A 13,894-nucleotide genomic window follows, 5' to 3' on the forward strand; every position below is an offset into this window, starting at 1 on the left:
CGAGAGGGTGGCTCATAGTGTATGACAGCTGCTCGTGTTTTTTTTTTTTCTTTATTCTTTATTCAATGTTTACTCTCACTGACCCCCTCTCGTGGTCAGTCGTGTTAATACAGCCGGTCATTCGTGGTGGCTTCTGGGAAACAACCCCAGCACTAAAATAGCACAAATGTGGATTTTTTTTTAGCACAGTTTATGCAGCCTGTACTTGGTGCAGGGGACAAGTGTGATGTCTGTGTATATGCCTATTGGACAATATTAATTCATTGGCAGCCAGTTTACAGATGAAATTAAATCATGCATAAAAAAATCAGATCATATGCACTGTCTGCTATGATGTGTGCTAGGGTTCTATACAATAAACTGTGATTTGTACATTGTACAGCGCTACGGAATCTGATGGCGCTATATAAATAATAAAATAATAATAATTTGTAGTAAACAAAAACCAAATGGCAAAATTTAGGCAAAAATGACCGAATTGGAAACATTAAAAATCTTCAGTTTAGTTGTAGTCACAGCTGGTCACTTTTAACCTAAACTTTGAAATTCAGCTTTCAGCTCATTGAACGGTGAATACATCTTACTGAAGTGGTTATGTTGCCTAGCATGGACCAGAGCAGTACTTCTGGAATAAAAGGGAATCATGACATGTCACAGATGTCATGTGTCCTTAAGGGGTTAATGTCAAACCATTCAGGGAGATGGCGTTTTTTCTGAGGACAATTAGCTCAGCGATCTCAGCCATCCATTCTTGTCCAGATTTGATGACAATGACATAGAGCAGGAGTTAATTCAGCATTTTAAATGTGGCCGAGGAGGGGAATGTCTACACGCCTGGGATTGGTCCTGATTTTTGACAAACCTCTCGTTGATGATGATCGTCCTGGGCACCTTAGGCAACATGACCACTGCAGTAAGCTGTAGTGATTTTGTTTCTTATAGTATCCTTTTAAGAACATCCTTTAGTCTCTTAGGAGTCTTCTGCAGAGTTAGATTTAAGCTATGGCCTCCAATGCCACTCGCAGTGAAGATAGGGAGTTAATTTGGTGGGGGTTCTGTTTATTGGTAACACTGGACAACAGTTGCCGCGGCAAAGCCAACTACCAGTTGGCGGTGTATTAATACAAATTACTGCTATGAGAGTGTTATCTGGGCTTCAAGTGGGTCATCATCCTTTGCTCGATGACAAGGGCCAAGAACTTGTTGCTATATTTATAAAATATTTTACCAGGAAAGATACATTGAGATTTCTCTTGTTTTCAAGTATGACCTGTATGTTCACTATAACTGAAAGAAAGATTCCGGAACTCGAAGTGAAACCATCCACCAATAAAACTGTCATTTTTAACCTACATTGAGCCTTTGCAGTCCAGTAGTATAGTTCCTAACCAGGGGTCAAGTCCCCCCCCCCAAAAAAACACACACTCGTATGCATATATAAACGCGTGCACACACATACACTCACAGACACACACATGCACTCAGACACACACACATACTCAGACACTCACACAGTGGTGTATTTTAATTTTATTTATACCTGAGCACCCCCTAATCTAGATTTACCACCCCTTCCTGTCAAGGGCGCACCGCTTCCTGATTAAGAACCCACCCCTTCCTCTTTAGACTCCACCTTTTCCTGCTCCTTTTAAAGAAATACTATAGTGCCAGGAAAACAAAGCTGTTTTCCTGGCACTATAAGTCCCTATAGTGCCCCCCTCCCTCATGTCCTCCCCTAACCGACTCGACAATGATGGGGGTTAAAATCCAATGAGTATTTAGAATCTTTTCCAAGAGGATGGAAGATAGAGAAGTAATCATCATATTACTTGGCATAAGAAGTTAAGTAATGGTTGTTTTTCATTTTTTAAAATTAATGCGGTCTTGATGTTATTTCTAGAATATTCCAACATTCGTCTAAGCTTGATCATTTTGATGTCCACAAGTTTATGACTTCCAGTTTCTCTCCACCAGGTGATCTGATATGAAAAGCAGGGACACCAACACCAGCAATGTTGAGATAGAATAATTCCAGAATTATTACTACATGCACCAACCTCTAAAATGAAGGGTAGTGCGTGGTAGGTGGGAGAAGGTGAATGGAAAAGCTCAAAGGCTGAGAGGGTCTTGGGGGAGCAACTTTTCAAGTTAATCCATTTGCTAGTACATGCTATTGTTGGTGAATCTATTTTAAAATAACTGCAAATGAACGACCTACAGCAGGTGGCAAGCCCCATAATCTGTTGAATGTTTTTTATATTCTATGATAAAAGGTCATCCAATTATAGCTCTGACATGGGCCTCACTTTAACATTTTTGGATAAGCTTTTCAAATTACTTAATATTTTTAGGCATACCTTTCAAATTATTATTTTTTTAAATATAAAAAGGACATAATAGTAACCAGAAAAACTACAGCTTAACGTAGTTATTCTCGTGAGTATAGTCAGTCCCTGCAGGCATTTTAACCCCTTAAGGACCAAACTTCTGAAATAAAAGGGAATCATGACATGTCACACGTCATGTGTCCTTAAGGGGTTAATGTAAACACTGTCTATTGCCTAGTAACAGCTCCAGTGGTAGGCACTCAGCCGGCCACTAGAGGTGCTTCCTGGGTCAGTGCTGCACGTCTTTGGCTCCTCTCCCGCCCTTTGGTGCCACTCCCGCATCCTTGGCTGAGATCATCAGAATTGACGATCTCAGCCCATGCAATGCTTTCCTATAGGCAGGCAGAGGCAGCGCTGATAAACGCGCACGGCCCTATAATAAAGGTAAGTTGATTTTTTTCCTATTTAAGGGGGGGGAAAGGGACTGACCACCTAAATAGTGTTTTAAACACTATAGGGTCAGGAAACATTTTTGCGTTTCTGACCGTGTAGTGTTAATTTAAAATATCAACAAATATATATAAAAATATATATATATATTAGTCTTAAAAAATATATATATTTTAAAAGTTTATCTAAAAATATTAAATAGTTTGAAAAGCTTATACAAAACATTAACCCAAGGTCTTAATCAGGATGCATACAAAAGGTTTCTGATGGATTATATTGCCTAAAAGAGCACATAGTTCTTTCAAATTTCCAATTTCCACCACCTTAGCATACAGGGAGGTTTATCTTTTAAGACCTGTGTAAAATGTGGACAGACTGCTCCCAAACCCAAAATTAAGTTATATCAAGATAGAATTTAAATACATGTGTGATATGAGAAAGGAGATAGGTCCAAATAAGTGCATGGTGGAGTGCGGTCACTATACTGATATGTTTTGGCTTTTTAATTGAAGCTGCCTGACAAACATTATGTGTGTTTAATTTATGATAATTCCCCATTTACCAACATGCCAGTTTATGCTCTATGATTTTATCCTGGTTAGCGTGTAACACGCCGTACGCATGTGTCACTTATGGTCCTGGTTTTCTGTCACTAGCATGTTTTCAGGGTCAGCATACTAAGTGTTGTGACAGATGGGTAACTAATTAGCTTTTTTACTGCAAGACATTTTATTACTATATATGTGGCATCTTGATAAAAGATGTTTAAACTAAAATTAAAAAAATATATATATATACATATACACATACACACTTACCATATCAGGTCATGTCCGGAACCCTCCTCCTACCTACCATTGTCAATGTGGAGGTCTACACAGCTCCGGTTCCAGTCTTCTGTATGGTCTAGAATCAAGGGTCAATTATGTCACAAGTTTCATCTCTACAGCAATCCCCATACTGACAAGAAATTGCAACAGTTATATGAACTCATTATATAGAGACATATCTGCATTGGTATATAGAGGTCTGTATCCTGTGCCAATCAGTCAATTCAGACACCCTGGCAACTGTTATGAAAGAGTATAAAATACAATTTACGCAACCCCATTAATGCAGTGCTGAGTTGTTGGAGAGCTTAATTGTGTAAGCATTAGTGTTACCACAGTTCGCCTGAAACTTAACCATCTTTTACTTCGTTATATGTGTGTATATAAATATATAATAAATAAAATTACTTTAAAAAAAACAATTATTCAATAAAACTCTCTCAAGGTATATGTTTGCACATTGTTGTAAAAAACATTTTGAATATGATAACCAACTCCTTTAAAATAGGTTTTGTTTATCTCATATTTCTTAAACAGTAAATCATGATTTTAAAATAAAATGCCATCACGACTGTGAAGGATCTTACCCCCTTCTTCACTCTCACTAGATTTTCTGAGCTGAAAATGGTCTGACATTTGCGTAGTGACATTGCCAAGAGATAGACATTTGTCATATATCCAAAGTATATGAAGACCTAAATATATATTTTTTAAAAAACAAACACCTTTTTACCTGTTGTATGTGCCTCTATATGACAGAGTAGAGGAGAATATGCCAGAGAAGTAATGGTCAGGGAGGTAATGAGCTACAGCATTTTTTTTTAAATTTATTTGGCCGGCCAGTGTGAGATAGTATTAAAGGGACTTAGGAAGTCTCCAGTGATATGGCAAGTTGAAAAGTACATGTCTTACTAAATGCATATAGTTGTCCCTCAATTTCACATGAGGATATGTGAGAAAGACCCACTGGGATATTTACCAGTTTTGAAAAAAAGGACTATAGTCACACATTGAGAGTGGATATCGCAGAGATCACAAGATCCTGTGGAACAGAAGACTTTGCACTCAAAACAGGGAATAGGAGAGGGAGCATATTATGTACAAGGAATTTACCTTGGCTTGGAGGAATAAAATCTATGGAAAAGCAGTAAAAAGAGTTCATGTAGACACAGAGAGCTTGACACCAGCCCAGACTCTTATCAGGAACTCTTAATTGGAGGACAACCCAAGAGGATCAAGAAGAGAAACCAGATTCAGCTCTAGAGGGTCATAAATTGGAGATACCCGCAGTTAACAATAATATTGGAAATGTAGTTGTTGCTTTAGAATGATAAGGACTCCCATTGTGCTATTAACGAGCCCTGAAGAGACAGAGTGAATGAAAAGAAAGAAAAGAGGGTTTTGGAATGAGAGGTCCAGGAAGTGTAAACAGCTTGTAAAAGTGGCAGTTAAAATTGGGTGAGGTCCAAACACTTATGTCATTTACTGTGTAGCGGTGTAAGGGGAAAATGTGGCAATGCCCATTCAATATAGAGGCAAAATATACAATAGACAAGGACAGTAAAATCAACAGCCCGCAATATATACCATGCCCATGCTAGCAGTGCAAGTAATGAAAGGAGAGACATGTTTCGAAGAGTTTATCCATAGCCATGCCTTCACCCAAACTTAGATCAATCAAAACTCACCTCAACTTGTAAGTTATCCATGTAACAATGTGCAGCGCTCCAAACTAGGAATGCACCAAGAAACTAATACTTTTATTATATACTGAAGCCAAATTTAGGGAATGGATATGTGAATATTATAAGTCTCAAGTGACAAATATTCTCCAAGTAAAGAGTGCAGTGAAAACAGGATGGGTAACCAAGGAAAAAGAAACAGCTCTTAAGCCAACATGAGTTGTGGAGCGGCCATAGCACTTTGGCAATGGCATTGTTCATAAAACCTGTTAGGTGCACCAGGGAGGAAAAAAAATAACAATAAAAAGAAGGCCAGGCCCCACTGAATCACACTTTCATCATGTCAGTTTCCACTTCCTTTTAGTTTTCATTGCTCAATCACGTACGTTCTGCACTCTTCATTTGAATTTCGAACCATGTACCTGTCCTGAATCTCAGTTCCTCTCTTACAAGTTTGCTGCTTTTTCTTCTCCATAGAGAAGGGTATTTTTTTAACTCTCTCTCTCTGTGTGTGTGTGTGTGTGTATATATATATATATCATACCTTCTCTGATGATGATGTCATTGAGTTTCAAATACCTTAACAAATATTTACATGTCCTTCCGGCTGATGGATACCCTGGGGGTAGACATGGAGTGTAACGGCTAAGTGGTAGGTATGTTGGCAACAGATGATGCCAGATGGTGGTGTAAAACATGTACGCATTCTAACCATGTGGCAGATCCAAAAATCAGAAATGGGATAGTGTAATTGTATCATACCGGATACTCAATCAACTTTTTTTTAGCTAAAATTAGAGTAAATCACCACTCATGATATGTGACAAGAGTATATATAAATCCAGGACTGATTGATTAGTTCGAGCTTGTTTTAAAGTAATTTGATTCGGTCAAACTGGCTGAAATTTATTTTTTGCACATTTCTAATTTATATAAATTTAGGGTTAGGATTACGGTCTGAATTCAACCACCAAGATTCATGAGCGTTTGGGTCAGAATTAAATCTTAGAATAGGACCAACAGCATTAAAGGGAAACTCCAGTGCCAGGAAAACAATTCGTTTTCCTGGCACTGCAGGTCCCCTCTCCCTCCCACCTCCCAATCCCCGGTTGCTGAAGGGGTGAAAACCCCCTTCAGTCACTTACCAGAGGCAGCGACATGTCCCACGTCGCCGCTTCTTCCTCCGCCGCCGCCGCTCCTCCTTCTCTGCATTACGTCGGCCGGTGGGTGAGACTGATCGCACCCGCCGGCCGGCGAGACTTAATGCGCGGAAATGCCTTCCTATGGGGAATTGAGCGACACTGGAGGTCCTCACACATCGTGAGGACGTCCAGCGGCACTCTAGCATTGAAAATCTGTGCTAGAGACACGGAAGTGTCTAGTAGACAGCCACTAGAGGACGACTTAACCCTGCAAGGTAAATATTGCAGTTTATGAAAACTGCAATAATTACACTTGCAGGGTTAAGGGTAGTGGGAGTTGGCACCCAGCCCACTCCAATGGGCAGAAGTGTTCTGGGTGCCTGGAGTGTCCCTTTAACTCCAAGGGTTAAAAAAAAGTTCTGGAGTTTGACTTGGATGTATTCCCCAACTTTAAATCAAACTCCACCCTAAATGTCCTTTATTTCTTTGTAATTATTCTCCATAACCCTATCACTAATCTTCCATCTAACCCTAAACAGGTCTAGGATGGTGGGACGGACAAGACACAAAGATGTTCAGCTTGCACAACAGATGGTCAAAACGTGTTTATAATGGGGATAGACTTCAGCTGTGCTAATTTTTCTTTTTCTAGAAGTCTTGTAAATTGAAAGAAAGCAGTTAAAGGCCACGATGGAGTCACAGATCCTATTTAAAATGCAACTTTCATTATGTTTTACCATTTCCTTCTAGGCAATCAAAACAAAGGCAGGAGAGGTTTAATCAGGACTAGAAATCAGAAAATACACAGATGGCATTGGATGAATGACACTCCCTTAACTGCTGTAAAATGTGCACTTCCCAGAGAAACAGGGGTAGAACAGGTACAACTGAAAAGTTTGCACATGGATAGAAAACTTGACTGGAAAAAAAAAGTCATTGGCCAAAATTCTGAGAAACTGTAAGTACATTTTCCATTTGCTTCTTTATAGTAAGAGGTTATTTTGCTCTGTAAATAAAACACCTTCATTTTCATCAACTGTTCAAAAGTAAGAGAGAGACATGCTGTGTAACTTATTGCAGGTCTATTCTATTGAAAATAAATATAGGGGGGGGGGGGGGGACCGGGGCAGGAAGCTTTCTTTACTTCTGCTAGTTGTGGGGGGTGGTAATAGCAGACTGATGATTTTTTAGATTGAACGCAACATTCACTACTTACAGGATTATTAACTAGAGTGAGAATAGACAGGAATTTAAAAGTGAATTTCAAATTTAAGTCCAAAGTGTTCGAATGTAAAACAGAAATTAGTGAGAATTTTCCCTAATTTTATTATTTTGGCCTAAATTTTGAAATTGACTTTGAATTCCTGGCAATTCTCACTCTAATAACCCTGCAAGTAGTGAATGCCAGTTGAACATAAAAATGCAGTAATGTAGCTGCCTTAAGTGCACATCAGCATTACAGCCAACAGCAACCTGTGAGAGAAATGGATCCTGCATTCAAGGTGCCGTACCCTGCAATTTCCATGACAGTTGCAGGAATACAAATGTATATTCCCAACGCTAGTGTCCTAGAGAAAATGCAGTGTTTACATTACAGCCTAGGGATTCCTCCACTGGCCACTCCTCAGATGGTTACTAGAGGTGCCTCCCGGGGCATTGCTGCACAGTGAGCAGCACTGCCATTCAGTGTCTGCACCCTATACATGGAGACACTGAACTTTCCTCATATAGATGCATGGAGTCAATTCATCTCTATGGAGAGATGCTGATTGGCCAGGGCTGTGTTTGGCTTGTGCTGATTCTGCCACTGGCCTGCCTACTTGACAGTCTCAGACAATCTTATAGGAAAGCATTGTGATTGGCTTTGATTATCACTTCTGATTAGGTCAGCCAAGCAGGTAAATAAGGGGCAGAGCCATCAGCAGCAGCCGACTGGAATAAATGTAAAAGATTTTACTATATTTGGGGTGGGCAAGTGGAGATTGTGATTTTAGCACTATAGGGTCAAGAATGCAGGTTTGTGTTCCTGACCCTATAGTGTTCCTTTAAGTTTGAAATGGATTCAATTATTATTTCAGAGGGAAGTCCCCCATAATGGCTTACAGGGGGCAAGATACATATCAAATAAATCACTTCTTTAGGGCATTAGTTGCTTTTGGAATTTAAATGGAGGATAAATGGAGCAACTCAATACTTTAAGTTTGAATATAAGTGCAACATACAGTTTGTATTTTCAGAAGAAGAAATGCTACTGCTGGCTGACAGCAATATGCTGTGCGTGCTGCTCAGAATTTGCACTTGAGTCACATTAGCCGCCAGTAACTCTTGTTCTAATGGAGGACATCAATGAAGCGGCAAGAGGTGGAGTTACGCCTTCAGCTGCAGAGGGGTTATATCCTTTATTTGCAGAATTATATTGTGAAATGCGGCACACACTGCAGACCATGGCCACTTCAAATTACTCATGGTCATGGTATGTTGAGTAACCCTTTAATTATTTCTACAAATTTATTTCAAATATATTTTAAACTGGGTACTTTAACAAAGGTCAATGTAAATAAAGAAAAAATATGCCACAGACATTAAGCACTGTGGCATATATGTATGGTGGCAACAAAGGGTTTAGCGGTCCTGGTTATACAGTTAGGGAAAGTCAAGTAGAGCTCATGACCCCTGGTTAAGTTGTTGTAGTGAGACAAGTAGCTGGGCAGATTTGGTGACACAGCTGGGGACAAGAGCTGGCTGAGGATTGGTTGGAGGCCATGAGCGAGCATAGTACGGGAGACCAGGTAAGCATAAAAATGTACAAAGCAAGTGCAATCCCTGTCAGCCATTTCAAATAGTCAGGAGAATCGCTGACAGACTTCCGCCCTCCTTCACCTATTTGCCAACTTTCTTTATAATTAATGTCGAGGTGTTAGAAAGCATTGGGGCAAAAGTTTTCAGGATCAAGTTCTGAGGAAGGACATGGTGTTAAATGCTTGTAACTAAAAGGTGATCAAATCAGATATGACTGCCTGGCAATTAAGTGGTGGTGAAAGTTATTAGTTTATGTGAATATGTTACCGTTATCAAGTTTTGGTGGTTTGCTCCTTTGAAGCTTTAAATAAACACCACGGCCTACCCCATTGAAATATAAATAAACTGTGCCTGTGTTTATTGTGTGGTCTAAGATATTTATGCGAAATATTGCCTATCTTACATATAGATTGTATCATATGTCATAATAGGTTTTCCATGCTGTGTAATGGTTCTAATCTGAACATTAAATACAAATGAACGGCGTCAAGCTACCACACTGCGCAAGGAAATAACCAATAGGATTGAATGTTTTTAGTGTGTTACCGGACAGTAAATTATTCAATCAAGCAAGCAAGTTCAAAACAGAGTAAAAAGTCAAGATAATGCACTTCAATTGAACATGGCTTCAGTACATTGCCATTAAAATAAATGTAATGGGGGCGGGGCCTGACCGCCATGGAGAACAGATGTGCCTTGGAAGAGCTCCTCCATGACTGTGAATAAACGCATGATTAAGCCTGTTACTGCTCAAAACGGGGGAACCCAAGCGAAGCCCTTTATACCCAACACGTCAACCAAGCTGAGAATCGCTCGAGGACCTGTTGGGGGACTTATGGCTCCAGCGTGGCAGATGCGGCCTGGTGTAGGCTAGACAGGGGACGCGGCCGAACCCCGGAACTGGAGAAGCCAGAAAGCTGCCAAGTACATACCAGGGCCCCGTTACTCCCCCCCCTATGGACCGGGGGAGTGATCCCAGTCCCCACCAGGAGGAATACCCAGCTGCAACAGGGGCGCCCCGGGCGACAGGAGAAAGGCACTGGCGGACACCGCGTGGTCGCCACAAACCAGAACTGACCGAGAAGACATCCTCTCCAGGCTGGACCGGCACTTCTCCAACTTCTAGAAGCGACTGGAGCGGCTGATGAGCCGCCCTGCTCCTCCACCAACGAACACCAACTGCTTGCCGTGGAGTCCACCTCCTAAGCTCTCAGCTCCATCAGCGGGGAAAGTCCCAATAGGGCGACGGACCAAACAGCACACCTCACTCAAAGCGAGAACACAGAAACCACCAAGAGGTATCCACACAAGGCTACAACCGCAGCCAAAGCCCTGGTCCTCCAGAAGAACCAGCACGCACTGACTACACTGCACCGGTCGCCGGATGGGCCGCTGGCAACCCTGCATGAACTGGCTTCACCTGGAAGCTTACAGCCCAGCCGGGGTATAGGTTAACTGACTGCTGGACTGTGCTGGCATGCCAGGCTTGCTGCCGTAAAAGATCACTCCTCCATTGCTAGTGATGCATGGCAGTTGTTACCCATGTCTATTATCCACCAGTTGATGTTTAAATGTTTTGGCTAGCTCATGCTTTGTCTCTACTCTCACAACTTACTCTCACATTTCTCTCGCACTAACTTAGCTGTGCTTTGGGTCTCCCATGCCGTGCATCGCTATAACTCATAAATGCAAACCCAGCACCAAGACTAGGCGCGCATGTGATGAACCTCAAGGCTATACCTAAACTGTGCTTTTTCAAATCAGACCTGTTGTTTATACAATGCAGACCTCTCACTCATGCACAATTAGGACTAACAACGCTGTTGCGGTTAGCGCAGTTTAACATGTTTAAGTCCTCTCACCTTAAAGACCCATAGCGATATTAACAGAAGTTGATGCAAATGATTATATTAGTTTTAAAAAAATCTCATGTTTTGACACTTCTCCAGCTCTAGCCTGATATTATAAAATGTGCCGTCAAGCCGCAATGCCATGTCAAACCCATTGTTGCTAATTATCTTGTCAATGCTGTTGTGGCATTGCAAGAAAAATGTTCACTGTTTTTACATGCACAAGAAAAATAAAGAATAATAAAAAAAAAAAAATGTAACAACCTTTTTATACTTTTTTACGTTTCAACAGGGCTGAATGAAACCAATTCCTTTTAATCTACGACGAACAAATCGATCAGGTGGAAGTTTACCTGTGGAGTATCTTCATTCAAGAGTATGTTAAAATGAGTTTTCATTGTTTGATCCAGCTGAAATGCACACAGGACTGATGTATGACAATTCACCATGACATCACAACAATACTAGACGTTCTTCTGGGTGGCAAAAGCCAAAGCGTTCTCCGATGAAAGCTGTACTATGCTTATAGGATTACCAGGCAATAACTGTAAATCTAGCACATATAACTGAACCATCACCTCAATCTCTCAACATTACTTCCATATTGAGATAAAGAGAATTGTAAGACAACAGGTGCATATCTACAGATTAAACTAAACCTATCTACCATTAACCATAACAACCAGATCTATGTTTATTTAATTCTCATTTACTGCAGTCTCTGTAAACCACGGCTGACAACATGCACAGAACAAAAACACCTACTCCAGCACTTCAAGACAGTGATAGCTAAACATTTTAACTTTTCAGCAGTCATGGACTACGTTTCCCGATAGGCTCAGCAAGCCTGCAGTCTGCCTGAGAGTCATGGGCCTTGTGATCCACAGCATCAGTGCCAAAATCTAAGCCCTGGCTGCTTTAAGATTGCCTTGGCTAAGCCCATTAAAGTGTCTCACCACTTTGGGAAGATTTATCTAAAACTGCTGTTGCAGCTGCTTGTGTTGTCCTTCTGCCATGGTGCTCCAGTCCCCCCTACTGAGCAACTACACATACTAGACGTTCTTCCGGGTGGCAATACGTTGTTGATGAAGAAAGCAATCAAGGAGAGATACACCTTGCTTCCATACTTGTACCTCCTCTTTCACCGGGCACACGAGACTGCCGAGCTGGTGAGCTTCCGTATTAATATCTTTAGTTAAAGCCTTGCCTTCTACTACTGCCTCCCAGTAAAATAACTTGTTTATTTGCCTTATTCACAGGCCCTTCTGGGTAGAATTTCCCCAAGAATCATTTGGAGTGTAGAGCCAATAGAGTGGAAGCTGCTTGCGTTCTGCCACCCGGAAGTATCTTGGTGCCCACTGTTTACAAAAATACTCGGGAGCTGACGTCAGAGGGGGAGGAGAGGTCACCAGCGCAGAGAGCCCGGCGCTGGATAAAGGTAAATGTCTGAAGGGGTTCTATACCCCTTCAGCCCAGCGGGAGGGGGGCCTTGAGGATTATATATATATATATATATATATATATATATATATATATATATATATATATATATATATATATATATATATATATATTTTGTCAGGAAAACGGGTTTGTTTTCCCGACACTATAGTGGTCCTATAAACAATATTTTTTGGGTGACTATAGTGGCCATTTAATACATTATAGCAGGGGTTCCGAACCCAGTCCTCAAGTACCCCCAACCAGCTCAGGATTTACAGATTACTCTGTCTAAAAAGTGGGTTTTTTTCCCCCCCTTCAAAAAACAAACAAAAAAAACCCTTAGGCACAACTAGGTAATCCCCAACTCTTGGACTGGTAGGGGGTACTTGAAGACTGGGTTGGGAACCATTGCACAATAGTCACCAAACAATGAGTCTACATTAAAGCATTGTTTTATAGAATATGATTTTACCTAGAGGAATTGCTAATGTATAGAGTAAGAATTTTCTCCTCAGCCTGTAGGTTGTGCCCATCATAATGGCTTACCAAAATAAAAAAACTACGATTGCTATATGACAAAAGGGAAACATACACATTGTATATAGGTTGTGTATGTATAACACACACACACACAAAATAAATTCAAAACCTAAGCCAAAATAGTGAACACAAAAAGAGCAGGCTTGAAAATGTTCTCAATTATGGTTATTGGCATAAAATGTGAAATGGACTTTGAAGTGCAGAAAATTCACATTTTTTGTGAAGATCCCTGTAAGTTTGTTTCCCGGTCTGTGCATGTATAAACATCTGAAAGTATACTCGCATCTAGAGATCTGCTGTTAATAATCATTTTGTAAAATAACTTGTACTATTAATGTTGAAAACAGAAAAGCAAGGCAGGCAGAGGTGAAACTGTACAACGTGCTGGAATCCACATACTAAATATTACAACACTGAGCTGTATTGTTTATCTTACTAATAGTTTAGGGGGCTGTCACCTCTATAGAAACATCGCATTGGTTTACACTACATGGCCATATTGTGTTTAAAAACACCATCCCCCCTCCCTTACAAAAGTACCCCAATATCAACAGGCTCTTCAATTTTTTTTATCATCATCTCCTCTAGGAAACAATATATGCTGCAAACTGCATCACTACCTATCTGCTCCAAGCAACTCTTCTACAATTTAAGCACCTTTCATGACACCTACATGTGATGGATGGGGCAATTCTAAAAGCCCAGGCAGGGTTAGTAGTTCTAGATGCACCACAAATTAATATTTTTGGATGTATCGGCCATCCAGGTTGGACAGAATTGACGCTGAGACAGGAAGTCTACATTATTGATGTAGGTGAATAGGGGGCAATC

Source organism: Pelobates fuscus, chromosome 3, assembly GCF_036172605.1.
Source record: "Pelobates fuscus isolate aPelFus1 chromosome 3, aPelFus1.pri, whole genome shotgun sequence".
In the NCBI taxonomy this organism is placed as follows: domain Eukaryota; kingdom Metazoa; phylum Chordata; class Amphibia; order Anura; family Pelobatidae; genus Pelobates; species Pelobates fuscus.